At 37.5% G+C, this 15822-nt stretch overlaps 1 long non-coding RNA gene across 1 annotated transcript in view; it reads right to left on the reverse strand.

Annotated features, from left to right (window-relative positions):
* Positions 1 to 565: 565 nt before the first annotated feature.
* The window catches only part of LOC105479445 (uncharacterized), an 81755-nt gene continuing 66498 nt past the window's right edge, over positions 566 to 15822 (reverse strand). The window contains exon 3 of the long non-coding RNA XR_985900.2: positions 566 to 636. This is a non-coding gene — a long non-coding RNA (uncharacterized lncRNA). The remainder of the gene's footprint in view (positions 637 to 15822) is intronic.

Raw genomic sequence — 15822 nt, forward strand, 5'->3', positions numbered from 1 at the left:
GCATATTTCCAACCACTTCATTTGTCCTGCTTTGGTCAGGGGATAAGGCCACTCTAGGATGTCTCAGCTCCCCAGCAACAACAACTTTCCTTTCCAAGACTGATCACAGGAAATAAAGAACAGTAGAAAAGGGAGAGACAACCAGACACCAGGGAGAGTCCTGGGAACAGGAACTCACTCAGAGCAGAGTCTACATTCACTCAGCTCCCAGAGTGGTTCTCTTGTGTTCTTCTCCCCAGTTTTTCCCATATTACTTTCTCTCTTATGAGTAGTTATTTTGCCTCTCTTATGAATAGTTCTTTTGCCTCTCTTTGCCTCTTCCCCAGCCCAAGTATTACCTAGTTTCTGAGAGCTCAGAGAACCTCTCTGAATCTCCCTGTCGTTTTAGCCACTGGCCTCTCTTAAAAAATGCCCTCATCTTTGGGGCTGCTTCAGATGCAGGTGGCTGTTGTCTCCACAACAGTCTAAAAGGAGGGTCTGTCAGGATACTACAGAAGAAAGAAATACTTGACATGGATTAATACCTTACAATATGATCCAACCACAATTTTTGTTGTTGTAATTCTTTTTATTGTTGTTGTTCCAACTGATGTTAATATTAGCATCTCCAAAACTCACAGTTCCAACAATGTAGACCTGAAATTTTATTTTCCAGGAAAAAAAAAAAAAGAGAGGTAGGTTAGAAAAAGATCTTTACTCTGGGAGAAATAACTTCAGTTTAGTATTCTCTGTTCAATAACCTGTTTATTATCTTTAAACTAATCAACCACTCATTGAATAAATTAGTATACATCTCTGCTGTGAAAACAATGCAGCCATTAAAAGATTGAGGTAGGTCCTGAAACAATCTTTAAGATATTGTTAAATTTTAAAAAGCAGATTACACAATTGCTTGATCTCATTTGTGCTATGTATTTTTTAAATAATTCTGTTTTAATTTCTTTTATATGCCTCTAAATTATGCACTGGCATATATGCATACAAAGTGTTGAAGACATACATCAGAAACTATTGAAAGGCATATTACCTCTGGCAATTGAAACATTAGGTTACAAATAGAATAATCACTTTTAACTTAGTTTTCTTGTTTGATTTTTTACCATGTATACAGCATTTTATAATATGAAAATAAATAAAATTTAATTATTCAACTATACCTGAAGGTCTAGGTTCCTTTAAAGCACATATAAGTTATATCAGTAAGGGGTACAGATTTATGATTATAAAAACAAAGAAAAACATGGCTTAGTCATGGGAACTTAATCCAAAATCCTGTGCTCAAACTGCCTCCTCTCCGTGCAGGGTCTGAGAAATACATACACACGGAAGGAAATATGTGCACAGAGGGAAATGGCCATCAAGTAAACACCCTACTTCTCTGAGCCTGTGGCCAAGCACTATAAGCTGTGGTAGGCCACCAAGGGACTCCTTATGCCAAGGGGTTAGGAAAGCATGTGTAACCTGGAGCCAAAACAACAACAATGGCCTGCTTTGCCCACTCCCTCCCATACCCTCAATCAAATATGAGGTACTCCCACTCTTAAGAAAGGAAGACTAATACAGAACAAGCCAAAGAGAAAAACAGTCAGAGCAATAGTATATTTGCTCACGCCCTGAGCAGAGATAGCTAGTCTAGAATTTTGAGCCCAAAATTGTTCTTGGAAAACAGGCTGTCAATTGAGTGGCCATCAAGAGGAGGCTCCCAAGGGAGCTGAACCCAAAGACAGAGAGAAATCACATCCAGCACTTGTGCACTAGTCACTCCCATTGGCCCTGTGCAAGAGTCTTCCCTTTGTGGTGCGGTCAATGCACTTTCCCGAATCATCCTTGGTCAAGGAATAAGGAAGGTAATCTACACCTGCTACAAGTCAACTTCATGTTTACATTCTACAGAGTATTTCTTTAAGTTACTGTCTGATTGAAGTCACTTTTAAAAATGTATTTTCAAATGGCCATCAATGTATTTACCTTGATTAAATATGTCATCTTTCATTTGAGAATTAGTTTGAGTTAAATGTGGCTAATATTCTAAAAGATGACGGGTTATTTTAATCTGGTAGAGACATTAACACTGAGAAACCAACTGACAAAAAGCATCATATCAAATAGAACATCAAGGACTACTTTGCTGAAATAACAACAGCATTATCTTTAAGTGTTTTTCCACACAAGATAGCACTTAAAATGCCCAACCCCCAACATTGTCTTACCACAACACACACACACACACACACACACACACACACACACAGAACAGAGTCAGAGGGCCAGGCTATGGCATTTGTTTTAAATGTTCACTGGGGCAATATCCAAAATACTGGTCACAGGTATTTATTCATAACATCTTTAACATCTCTGTATTCCAGAATATCAAACATAGTAGATCAATAAATATTCATGAACAAATGAATGAACACTCAAAAGTTAAGAAACTTTAAACCAAAAGAATATTTTTTTCTTTTCTGTGAACCCTGTTTATTAACACTTCTATTCAAGTTTTCCAATCTTTTGTTGTCTCTCTCCTAATAATTTAATGGATTTTTAAAATCATCTTCAGAACTGAAAATGTTTCTTGATAAAAATAACAGGTAATGATAAATTTGGGTAGTGTCCCACTTCAGTCCTCCTCCACCAACTAGGTATTTAAGAAACTTAAATAGCTACTACCATTTTGAATTTGCTAAAGAATTTGATGAATATGTTCAATAACTCAGAGTTGAAAATGTATGTAAGGGTCCTAAGGGTCACTTGTCAGACTCTAGTACCCAAAACAGTGAAGCAGATGAAAAGCAACATGCTTCTCAGGAAGCCTGGACAGCGCAGGAGATAAGCTCATAGTAGTTGACTCCAGACTCGTGGTGCAGGCCTTGCAAAATGATCAAGTCTTTCTTGCATTCTCTCTGAAAAGTATACCAGAGTGGTATTCCTTGAAGTAGACGTAGATTACTGTCAGGATGTTACTTCAGAGTGGAAGTCGAATGCATGCTAACTTTCCACTTTTCAAAACAGAATAAAAGATGAGTGAATTTTCTGGAGCTAACGAAGGAAAATTTGAAGGTGCCATTAATGAATTAATCTAACCATGTATTCTGAAAACATAACCAGCCAATGGATGTTTAAAACACAATTTTTTTATGTTCAGAAAAGAAAGATGAAGTATGAAGACTACATACCCAACTGTCATCAATTATAAATGACAAACTTTTATTCTACCCTTTAAAAAAGGAAGAAAAGATGTATATTAAAAATTAACAGTCTGAATTGTTTACACAACCGATACACATGGACACTACATGCCCATTTTCTGATGACAACTCAACAGGTTAAACATAGGCATCTCTGGTTATTAGTTAAGATTTGGGGATTACAATTCAAACTACACCTCAGTGCCTATAGAATCAAATATCTGGTCCTATACCAAGATTAGCTGTAGCAAAGATACTGGTTTAGTTCAGGGTGTAGGATAACAGGGCTGCTGAAGACCATAAAGCCCTGTTGGTGGGTAACCCACTCAGAATGTAATCAGCAAATTATAATGGTTCTCACTTTGAGATGTAGTTGAAATAATGGTAGAAAGATAGACTGGGGTAGAATTACAGACTGCTGTATACTAGGCTAGTTATATTGAACTTTTTTCTGTTGCAATGGAAACCCATCAAGCAATTTTCAGTAATGTAGTGACATAACTTTAATCAGGAGTCAGCAAACAATAGCCTGAGGGCCAAATCTGCCATTCTTATAAATAAAGTATTATTGGAACACAGTCACACTCCTTCTTTATAAGTTCTCTGTGCTTGCCTTTGCTCTATAAAGGGAAAGAATTGAGTAGTTGCAATAGACACCAAGCCTATACGGCCCATGAAACCTAAAATGTTTACAATCTGGCCCTTTACAGAAAAAGTTTGCTGACCCCTAATTTAAATTCATGTTTTAGAAAGAACTTTCATAGCAGAACAGAAATATTAGGCAGAGGCCAAAGAGACTACTTCAGAGATTATCACTTGTGAATGTTTTCCGCAGTTCCAGTGAATGAACGGAGGGACTAGGAAGAAAAGCCTTCTGTGAGAATGAAAATCTTCATTCTTACCGATACCTTGCAAATACCTTATAAAATCTAGGGCCAAAAGAATTCTGAAACACTACTTGATATGGTTTGGCTGTGTCTCCATCCAAATCTCATCTTGCATTGTAGTTCCCATATTCCCCATGTGTCATGGGAAGGACCTAGTGGAAAGTAACTGAATCACGGGGGCATGTTTCTCCTGTGCTGTTCTCAGGATAGTGAGTAAGTCTCACAAGATCTGATGGTTTTATTTTTTTTTTTTTTTTTTTTTTTTTTTTTTTTTTTTTTTTTTTGAGACGGAGTCATGCTCTGTCGCCCAGGCTGGAGTGCAGTGGCCGGATCTCAGCTCACTGCAAGCTCCGCCTCCCGGGTTCACGCCATTCTCCTGCCTCAGCCTCCCAAGTAGCTGGGACTACAGGCGCCCGCCACTTCGCCCGGCTAGTTTTTTGTATTTTTTAGTAGAGACGGGGTTTCACCGTGTTAGCCAGGATGGTCTCCATCTCCTGACCTCGTGATCCGCCCGTCTCGGCCTCCCAAAGTGCTGGGATTACAGGCTTGAGCCACCGCGCCCGGCCAAGATCTGATGGTTTTATAAAAGGCAACTTCCCTGCACACACTCTCTTGCCTGCTGCCATGCCTTTGCTCTTCCTTCACCTTCCACCATGATTGTGAGGTCTCCCCAGCCATGTGGAACTGTGAGTCTATTAAAACCTTTTTTTCTTTATAATTACCCAGTCTTGGGTATTTCTTCATAGCAGTATGAAAATGGACTAATACATTACTTGTAAATTATCTTCTCAAATTCCATAGTCCTTAGCCATCCAGAAGAATTAAAAGTTCACGAAAATGCCTACCTTTCATATCCCAAACTTCTTTCAAGTGCTTATAGTCTGGCCTATTATTTATTTACTTGATCCCTACTAAGTACAAAAGCTGGGTGCATAAATATATAAAGTTACCATCCTTGAAAAATTTGAAGTCCATTAGATGGAGTGATAACAGTAAATTCCTAATTTTCAAATGAAGTAGTAATGGTGGCCTAAGAATTGAGGAAATTATAATTTCTTACTTTGTAGGAATACCAATATCAATTAACCAAACAAATCTTCTCTTTCAACCCAAACTGTGAGTCAAAAAATGTCTACATCAATATCCCAACTAGCTTCCTGAGAATATGGTTCCATTTAAAAAAAAAAATGCAAAATTCCATTTACTTCTAAAGAAGCAAACACTATAAGTTACCCAAACTCAGTTGGCCATGGAAGTTTTTTGGCCCTTAGCACTTATTAACATGTCATAATTTTCCATAATTTGGAAAATTGTAGTTTCATAATTCCAAACAGCAGAATTTAAATTTAACAGTTTAGCTAAACAAAGGTATATAAACCAGGCACGGTGGCTCACACCTGTAATCCCAGCACTTTGGGAGGCCGAGGCGGGCAATCACCTGACGTCGGGAGTTTGAGACCAGCCTGGTTAACATAATGAAACCATGTGTCTACTAAAAATACAAAATTAGCTGGGCATGGTGGTACATGCCTGTAATCCCAGCTACTCAGGAGGCTGAGGCAGGAGAATCACTTGAACCTGGGAGGCAGAGGTTGCAGTGAGCCAGGACTGTGGCACTGCACTGCAGCCTGGGTGAATGAGTGAGACTCCATCTCAAAAAAAAAAAAAAAAAAAAAAAAGGATATGTTTGCCTATCTGGGTGTTTGATTCACTGTAGCAACTGAAATATCTATTTAATTATCTGATTATTTTACTTATTGGTATTGCATAGGCCCAACTGAAATCCTATAGCCTTCACAAATAAAGAAGCATTTGCCTGTGTTTAAAGAAGCAAATGGCCATATATCAAACAAGCTTGGTTAATTATAGACAAGTTTAAAGAATCTGCTCAAATATAACATAAGATTTTATGAAAAATCTACTTAAAACTTCTGCTTCCTACAGCATTTCTTAAACCATCTAAAAACAGTAGTTTCTACTATCTGCCAGGAACACACACGCACACACGCACGCAAAGTATAATTTTTTATCTATTTGTTTTTTTTTTTTTTTGGAGACACAGTCTTGTTCTGTCACCCAGGCTGGAGTGCAGTGGTGTGATCGCAGTTCACTGCAGCCTTGACCTCCCAGCTCAGTAGATTCCCCTACCTCAGCCTCCCAAGTGTCTGGGATTAACATGCATGCCTCCACATCCAGCTAATTTTTTTACTTTTTATAGTGACAGAGTCTCACTATGTTGCCCAGACTGGCCTCAAACTCCTGGGCTCAAGCTACTCACCTGCCTTGGCTTCCCAAAGCACTGGGATTACAGGTGTGAGCCACTGTTGCCAGCCTACATTGTTAAAATAAACATATTCTTAAAATAAGCAAAAAAAATTAAACTCTTTAAATATTTCAAATAAACATATTGATACATACCATATGATCAGAAAAGTACATAAATCTTAAGTTTGCCAGTGAATTATCACAAAATGAACACACTTTCAGAAAATCCATGGAATGTAGGCAATAGCATCCCCCTTTAACAGGCAAAGAAATTAAACGTTAGGGAAATTACGTAATTTGCCCAAGGGTACATAGCTGACAAACAGAAGATGCAGGAATTTGGAACAGACCCCTGGAGTTACTTGGAAAAATACTACAAGCCCTACCCTGCCAGACGAAGACGCACAAAACACCATAAATGACTTGCACATTTGCTGGTTCAATTCTTGCTTGCATTTTGCTTGCTTGTGCTATGCCAGATCTGCAAGTGAACTCAATTTCTAAACGTCTCATTCTTTCATTCTTCACCACCCAGGCCTGATTATTCTTCTCCATACAGGTCTGATGTCCTGGCTTCCTGATCTCCATCTTGTTCTTGGCCACAATCAACTACTGACTCCCTGGTCTTCATTTTCTGGCTCCCAAATCACTGGCTTAATTCAGACCTGGACATCTGTCTGGCACTTTCCTGACCCCCTGCCGGCCCAACCCAATCCTGCTATTGCCCACACAAGCACATCACAGACACTCCCAGGGGAGGGGTTGACATTTCTCACTAAAACCATCTCAATCATTCAGATCATTTGCCAATCAGGCAACTCTTCTGCTGCTGGCTTTCAGGGCCACTCCAGAATTAAGCAATACATTATGTTTACTAGGAGGAGAGGAGTTCCTTTCCACCAGTGGATCACATGCCAGTGCTGTATTAGCCATGACTACTTTCAGCACGACCTATTCAATTTACTTATTTAAGACAATATTCACATGTATGTGGAGAAAAAAAAATTATTGTGTCAATTTCCTTTCTGCCCTCTGTTTTGAATTCTCAACTGACTTTAATTAATTAAATGTGTTAACATCATGAGTTTGGCCTCAGAAGCTACTTAAATGTCTTGAAGCAAAGTGAACTAGACACGTCTTCTTGCTGTCATTAATCTATAGAACCATGCAGGTCCTGTGTTCTGGTGCCATTTGAACATTCTTAAGCCTAACACCAAAAATCAAATCAAAATGTACTCAAGGTTCCCCAGACTGCCCATTTCTAAGAAAAAGTCAATACTGACCTCAGCATACTCATGGTATAAGTCCCTGGAGGGTACTTACAGCATGAGGATTAGTGGTTACTGAGCAGAGATGCCATCATTGTCTTGGCCCAGTTTAGTTTCCAATAACTGTCTGAGATAAACCCACAATCCAATGACCAGTATTAAACATTCAGAAGAATCTCTAAGATTTAAAACAAAAGATATTCTAACCAGAATAGAAAATATAAAATTTCTATTAAACACAGATAAAAGATGGGATCTGAATTATAAGCAGGTTTAGTAGAAAAGAGAATATACCACAGGCAAATCATAATACATGTGCACTAAGCATGTTTGTCTAGAACATTTTTAAGGTTTACAGACCATTATTCTATGTTCCAAATAGGTCACTTCATGGTTATTGCCACTGAGTGACCATTCATAACTATTTATCTATTCAAGTATGTCATGCATGATACTATTCACAGTGTATCTATTCATTGTCCCAAATATCTCAGTTCTTGGAATGTGAATCTTCAAACACCAAAGGTGCATTCAGTTAAGGCTATGGTACGGGTATAGATGATGAGAACTGGAAGTCAGACAAGGCACTGTGCCATAAGATATCACAGTATAGGATATATAAATCAAGAAGAATGAGTACTATACTATTTAGAATACATAGTTTTCTTTATGTGGAATGGTTTAGGCTGTTTTGGTTATATTTTCTCAGTTTTCTGTAAGACATATGTAAAGCTTTGAATAATTTTTTAAACATAACAATGGGGACAGGACTCCTTATTCAATAAATGGTGCTGGGATAACTGGCTATCAAGATGCAGAAAATTGAAACTTTTCCCCTTCCTTTCATTATATTCAAAAATTAATGTAAGATAAATTAAAGACTTATACATAAGACCTAAAACAATAAAAACCCTAGTAGAAAACCTAGGAAATACTATTCTGGAGATCAGCGACATCAGCCTCGACAAAAGAATTTATGACTAAGTCCCCAAAAGCAACTGCAACCAAAAAAAAAAAAAAACTGGCAAGTGAGATTTAATTAAACTAAAGAGCTTCTGCATAGCAAAAGAAACTATCAACAGAGTAAACAGACAACCTACAGAATGAGAGAAAATATTTGCACTCTATTAATCCAACAAAGGTCTAATATTCAAAATAGATCAGGAACTTAAATTAGCAAGCAAAAAAAAATAACCTCATTAAAAAATGGGCAAAGGACATGAACAGACACTTCTCAAAAGAAGACATATATGTGGCCAAAAACTACATGAAAAAAATATTAATCATCACTAATCATCAGAGAAATGCAAATCAAATCCACAAGATACCATCTTACACCTGTCAAAATGGCTATTACTAAAAAGTAAAAAAATAAAAACCTGCGAAGAGATTGTAGAGAAAAGCAGTCACTGCAGAAAACTGTGGAAATTTCTCAAAGAACATAGAACTACCATTTGACCCAGAAATCCCACAACTGGGTATATACCCAAAGGAAAATAAATAGTTCTACAAAAAGAAGACACATGCACTCGTATGTTCATTGCAGCTTCAGAATAGCAAAGACATGGAATCAACCAAGATGCCCATCAACGGTGGACTGGATAAAGGAAATGTGGTACCTATGCAACATGGAATACTACACAGCCATAAAGAAGCGTGAAATCATGCCCTTTACAGTAACATGGGTATAGCTGGAGGCCTTTATCCTAACTAAACTAATGCAGGAAGAGAAAACCAAATACCACTGATAAGTGGTAGCTAACATTAAATACACATGGGCACAAAGATGGGAACAATAGACAGTATAGACTGCTTGAAAGAGTGGGGAGGAAAGCGTGGTTTGGAAGACTACCTATTGGGTGCTGTGCTCACTGCCTTGGTGATGGGATCATTTGTACACCAAGCCTCAGTGACACATAATTCACCCATGTAACAAATCAGCACATGTATCAGCACATGAACCTAAAATAGAAGTACAAAATAAAATAATATTTTATAAAAAGATACTTGTCCATTCTCTAATTACCACAACCCAGGCCAGTAGTGATAGACATATTTTAAGAGAAAATATATTTTCTGTCCTCTCAAATCAAAAATTCAGTATTTATTCTTAGAACAAAGGCAGATTTATCAAGCTAAATGTTTTAAATACTATGTCAACCACTAAAACTCTGTTCCCTAAGATGGTGTGTTATATTTATCGGTTGGAAACTTCCCCACAACAGCAGTAATTAGTTAATTAATTAATACAAACTATCGTGAGAGTTCCTAGTTCTTTAAAGTTAGACTTCAGAGTATTTTTAGTAAATTACCATCAGCAGTTCCCTCTAAATCTTGGGAGCAGAGCTTAACTGCTGAAGAGTGCCAGCATCTGGAGCACTAGCATGAGGTTTTATTTGATGTCCGTTATTATTCAAAAAGAATTTGTTTATAAAAGGAGAGATCCAAACCATCAGAGGCAACAAACAAATGCTCTGCATGGCTGAGTCTATCAGTTATCAGTTCATGATACCTTTAGAAAACTCCTTTGAAGATCCTCAGGCACTGCAAATTTCACTTAGTTCTGCTTTGCTATTTGTGCCAGAAATCACAGGTTCAGAAATGGAAAATGAAGAAAATGTACTCCGGACTCTAAAACACACATGCAACTGCATCCATGAGGTGAGCCCGAAATAACAAAAACCATCTCTTTACGCTGGTTTGAGAGCTTCATCTCTGTGTTTTAGGTTAATATATAGGCACCACCGACAGCATAATTGATTTAGAAAACATTGAACAACATGAAATCATAATAACCAGCAGGATGTGCTGGAATAAAACCTCTACATGTAAATGGTAACGTCACCTCTTACATCCCCAACATCTGAAGTGCAATTTGTCATTAATTCTTTATTAAGCCCTTTCATTTATAATGTGGCTTCTAATTGTGATTAATTAGCAAATTCAAGCTCCTTCCAAGTGAAGTTAAGTGTGTGTAATTTACAGATGGTTTCAACATATTTCAGGGAGAAAATTTTTCAAAAACATTCACTGGATAAAGCCTGGCATCTCGAAACCCTCACCAATACTGGAGTTAGCGCTGGTAGCAGGTAGAATGGCCCAGATATCCACAAGTCCCTCCCCAAAGGTCCATGGCAGCCAGTGGTAGAGTCATTTCCAAACAGCAGGCTTCTACCCACTAGTAATCTGACACTTTCCTCTGAGGAGAAATAAGAGGCCTTTTAATTATCAACAGAAAACAAAGCGTTTTCATTCTTATGGTCCACTTAACCTTAATTTGAATGTATGAATTCAGTATACATTATAAAACTTAATACTCTTTAAAGTATAGAATGCAATGAATCTATTCATCTAGGATAAAAAGAAGCCTCCAAATTATATGTGACTTCCTGGAAGATCTTCCACTAAAAATGAAGCTTCCACTTGTTTGGCTTACTAATTAATAAATGTATAAATACATATCGATATATGTATAAATACATATACATGTAATTAGTAAGTTATATAATATATATGTATATATTAGTAATAATATATATGAATGAAACCATCTCTATACATTTTAACCCAGAATTTGAGAGCCTTTAAAAACATACATGTGTTTTTATGTGTTCTTTAAATATTTCAAATAAACATTGATACATACCATATGATCAGAAAAGTACATAAATCTTAAGTTTTCCAGTGAATTATCACAAAATGAACTCACTTTCAGAAAATCCATGGAATGTAGGCAATAGCATCCCCCTTTAACAGGCAAAGAAATTAAACCTCAGGGAAATTAGGAATTTGCCCAAGGGTAAATAGCTGACAAACAGAAGATGCAGGAATTTGGAACAGACCCCTGGAGTTACTTGGAAAAATACTACAAGCCGTATATATATATAATATGTGTTTTATGTATGTTCATATATATATATGTTTTACGTATGTTCATATATATGTTTTTAAAGGCTCTTAAGTTCTGGGTTAAAATAGCTAACCTTTGCTGATTGTATTATGACAGACTTGTCAACTTCTTTCCCCTACCTCTTTGCAAGTCTATATTATAGCCAGTCTCTTTCCTTAAGGTTAGTTTAAATTTCTTGTTTTCCCCCAGCTCTCTCTCTATAATCTTCAGTTCTGAGACTCTCACTCCCTGAATATGCCAGCTTTCCTGCTCCTTGTCTTCAAACCTGCACCCTGGAACTTCATGGAGGTTTCCACCTCATATTTTCTCCCCAGCTTTCACCTCTCTTCTTGCTCACTTCATTGCCCAGCCTGCCAGATCTGTTGTTTCAGATCCTCCTTTGCCATAGTCCTCAACCCCTCAATCTCTTGTCCCTACCTCACAGCATGATTCCAACCCTGGGTATTAGGGACTGAATATTTGTGTTCCCCCCAAATTCACACGTTGAAATCCTAACCCTCAATGTGCTGGTATGAGGAAATGGGGCCTTTGGGAGTTATTTAGGTCATGAGGTTGGAGCCCTCATGAATGGGATTAGAACCCTTATAAAAGAGACCCCAGAGAGTTCTCACATTCTTTCCACTTGTAGATACCATGAGAAGTCAGCAGTCTGCAACAAAAAAAGAAAGCCTTCACCAGAACCCAACCATTCTGGCACTTTGATCCTGGACTTCTAGACTCAAAAGCTGTGAAACATAAATATTTGTTGTTTAGGCCCCCAAGTTTATGGTATTCTGTTATAGCTGTGCAAACTCACTAAGATAATTGTTCTATGAAATAACGTTTGAGTTCTGGTAAATATTTCCTCCTTACAAAGTACATCTCAAGTTTCTTGACTATGCATATACTGGTTTAGTTGTTCTACAAGTGTTCTTTAAGCTTTATCATGTCCATTACAGATCTCTAAAAGTCATATCTACCTATACAAACTAATGGAATAGTAGAGATCAGCAGCTCATTATGACAGCTTCTGATTGGGTTAGTTTCTGCAAATATATCCTTAAGATCATTCGAAATTAGTTTCTGCAGATACATCCTTAAAATGGTGTATCACCCAAGGACAAGAATTATCTCAAATCTATAAACTGATCATTAGATATAATAAAAATTAATTTTCAACAAATATTTATTCAATGCTTATTGTATGTATGATTTGATAACAATGGAAAATTTAATCCAGTCAAGGACAAAAGATATATACACATAAAAAGATAATCTATACTTTAAGGTGACAAATTTAAGAGCTGATGACTGACAATTATAGGCACAGGACTACAGAAAAGGGGGCACAACCACATGCTAAAGTGGTTGAGAAATACAGTATCTGAATGGGGATTTGAAAGTTGGGAACAATGCTCAAACATAGGCAGGGAAAGCATGAAGTATTCAACCAAAGGAAATGGTTTTCAAAATTCAAGGAGTATAAACATATTTAGGAGCCTGTAACTAGACCAGTCTGGCTTAAATACAGGTTTAATTCAACTTGTAAAAAAGTGCTTAGGGCACCTACAGCAGCCCAACCCTGTTCCAGGTGCTGGGATATCACTGTGAAGAAGTCAAACAGGCTAGAGGGGGCTCCGCTGCTCATGGGGCTTCCAATCCAGTGGGTAGAGACAGACAATCAGTAAGTACACACAAAAAAGAATGTCTTATGGTGGTAAGTTCTGCAAAGAACATAAAATAGGAAAATAGAACAGAAGTACACAGAACTCTAGCTTAGACTGGATAATCAGGGAAGATATCTCTGGGGAGATGGCATTTGAGCTGAAATTTAAGTGACTAGAAGGTGCCAGTTACATAACGCTTTGGGGAAGCAACACTCTAATCAGAAGCGATGCGAAAGGCAAAGCCATGGGGAGAATAAACTGGAGTGGTCTGAATAAAAATAAGACCAGTGTAACTGGAGCACAAATATCAGTGGGGAGGATGGTGGCAGAAGAGGGGAGCCCCGTCACACAGGGCCTTGGGTCTGGTCATCAATGTAGACTTGCATCTACTTGACATAGGAAGTCACTGGAAGTTTTAAGAAGGGGAGTGATATAATCTGATACATGTTTTTCAAATTCCTCTTTACTTGTGGGAGTGGCAATTTTAGGAGAAAATATGAAAGCAGTAACACATTTATGAGGCTAAACAGACTGAATTTATTTTCCATAGAGGCAGTTCATACTGTGAACACTAGCAAAAAATTGAGAAACTTTTTCCTGACTGTGGCCAACCACTGACCTTTAGGCAACTATGAAGTTCAGATGTTTTCTTATAATTTACATGGTATATGCTACTGTTTTTCATCCAGTGGACTATAAACATGGAAGTTTCTACATGCACAGTTGATTTCACCATTCTGGTGATCAAAAATCTATATGAAACCATCTAACTCTGTCAAAAAATCCATTATCTCCAACCTGTTTTGCCCAGTTTTTATGACTGACTTGACCAGGGTGTTATGTCCATAAGCATTAGCCAGACCTGTGTGAAAGCGGACAGAGCAGTCACCCGTGATCCACATTGCCAGGATTGATGCAGTGGCTCTTTCAGGGCAGCTTGATCTTGAGTGCATAGCTGACAGTCCAGCACATGCCCTACCCTGCAGTCTACCAGCTTTGAAATTTTTCATCCTTCCCTTCCCTTCCTTCCTGTATTTTCTGTCCATCTTCAAGCTGTAGCCTCTACTTCTCTACATTTCGAAAGTGAGTAGAAAGAGAATAGAGATTTCTCAAAGAATCATACTGGTAGAAAAAATATATATATATTTGTGTGTGTATATATATATAGAACCAAGCTCCAACAGATCCATGTACTTGATTATTCCTAATAGTTCACAGCAGAAATATTCTGCCATGAAACCCAATTTAAAGCAACTCAATTCTAGGCCAGTGTCACTAGGGCCCAAATAACTCAGTTTAGTTTTGTAGGATTATTATTTGGAAGGGATTCCAAATAACACAATTTAGTTTGTGTGTATATACATGTTTTTGGCTACCTTTACAGATAAATGACCAAATGATAGTCAAAAGAAACAACTTAAGCACCTTTTCCCTAGACTTGTATAAAACTTTTTGATGAAAAAAAAGTCCTTATAAATTATGCATTAAAATAATCATGAAAACCATATTTCTGGCTGCATAATATTGTAAAATACAGTTATCTCTCTAAATGATACCTCTTTCACCTGTAAAATGACCATATTAATTATTCCTTTACAGGGCTTTTGAAAATGTTTGCATTTCTATGCTTTGAAAACATTAAAATGCCATATAAATATTATTTTATATCATGAAACAGTAAAGGAAAATAGCCTACTAAATATGTATGTTTCTATATAGCTCCTGTGGGACAGACTACCTTTTAAGTAGAAAGGTAGTTTGTCCCACAGGGGCTATGTCACTTCAAATTATTCAATTAACTACAGTTAGTTCAGAAAAACCTATTATGTGGATAGCCTCTAAATGGCTCCCAGTGATGCCCTGCTCCTGGTTTTCACATGTCCTATGAAGCCTTCGCCCCTTGTATATGGGTTGGACCTACTGACTCACTTAAATAAAATATGACAAATGATGGGACATCATTTTCAGTATTAGATTTTTAGAAGACCCTGGCTTCTGGCTTCTTTTTCCCCTTCTTTTGCTCTCTCAATTCTTTACTCTGATGGAAGTCAGCTGCCATGTTGTAAGCTGCCCTATGAAGAGAGGTCAATGTGAAAAGGAACTGAGAAGGTCTCTGCCCAGTAACCAGATAGCTAGTGCAATCCATAGTTAACTTTGTCCATGGAATACAATTAGGAGTAATTAAAGATATTTCAGTACTTGCAATTGATGGCTTATAGTTATCAATTTTCATGTGATGTTGATTGAGAATCTATGTTCCATAGAAACAAGAGCAAAGAGCTCCATAGAATGGAAAAAGACTCTAAATGGGTCACCCTGTTTTTGTCAAAGAAGATGTATTGCCATCAAATTATTTTATTTGTAAATATTCATGGGATACAAGTACAATTTTGCTACACTGACATATTGTATTTTGGTGAAGTCAGGGCCTTCAGTGCATCCATCACTGGAGCAACACACATTGTACTCATCAAGCAACCTCCCATCATCTACCCTCCTCCCACTCCCCTCACCCCTTTGAGTCTCTGTGTCCATCACTCCATACTCTGCTTCCAAGTGTACGCATTGTTTAGCTCCCACTTATAAGTGAAAACATGCAGTATTTGTCTTTCCACGTCTGAGTCATTTCACTTAAGATAATGGCCTCCAATTCCATCCATG

Source organism: Macaca nemestrina, chromosome 5 (assembly GCF_043159975.1).
Source record: "Macaca nemestrina isolate mMacNem1 chromosome 5, mMacNem.hap1, whole genome shotgun sequence".
NCBI classification, from domain to species: Eukaryota; Metazoa; Chordata; class Mammalia; order Primates; family Cercopithecidae; genus Macaca; species Macaca nemestrina.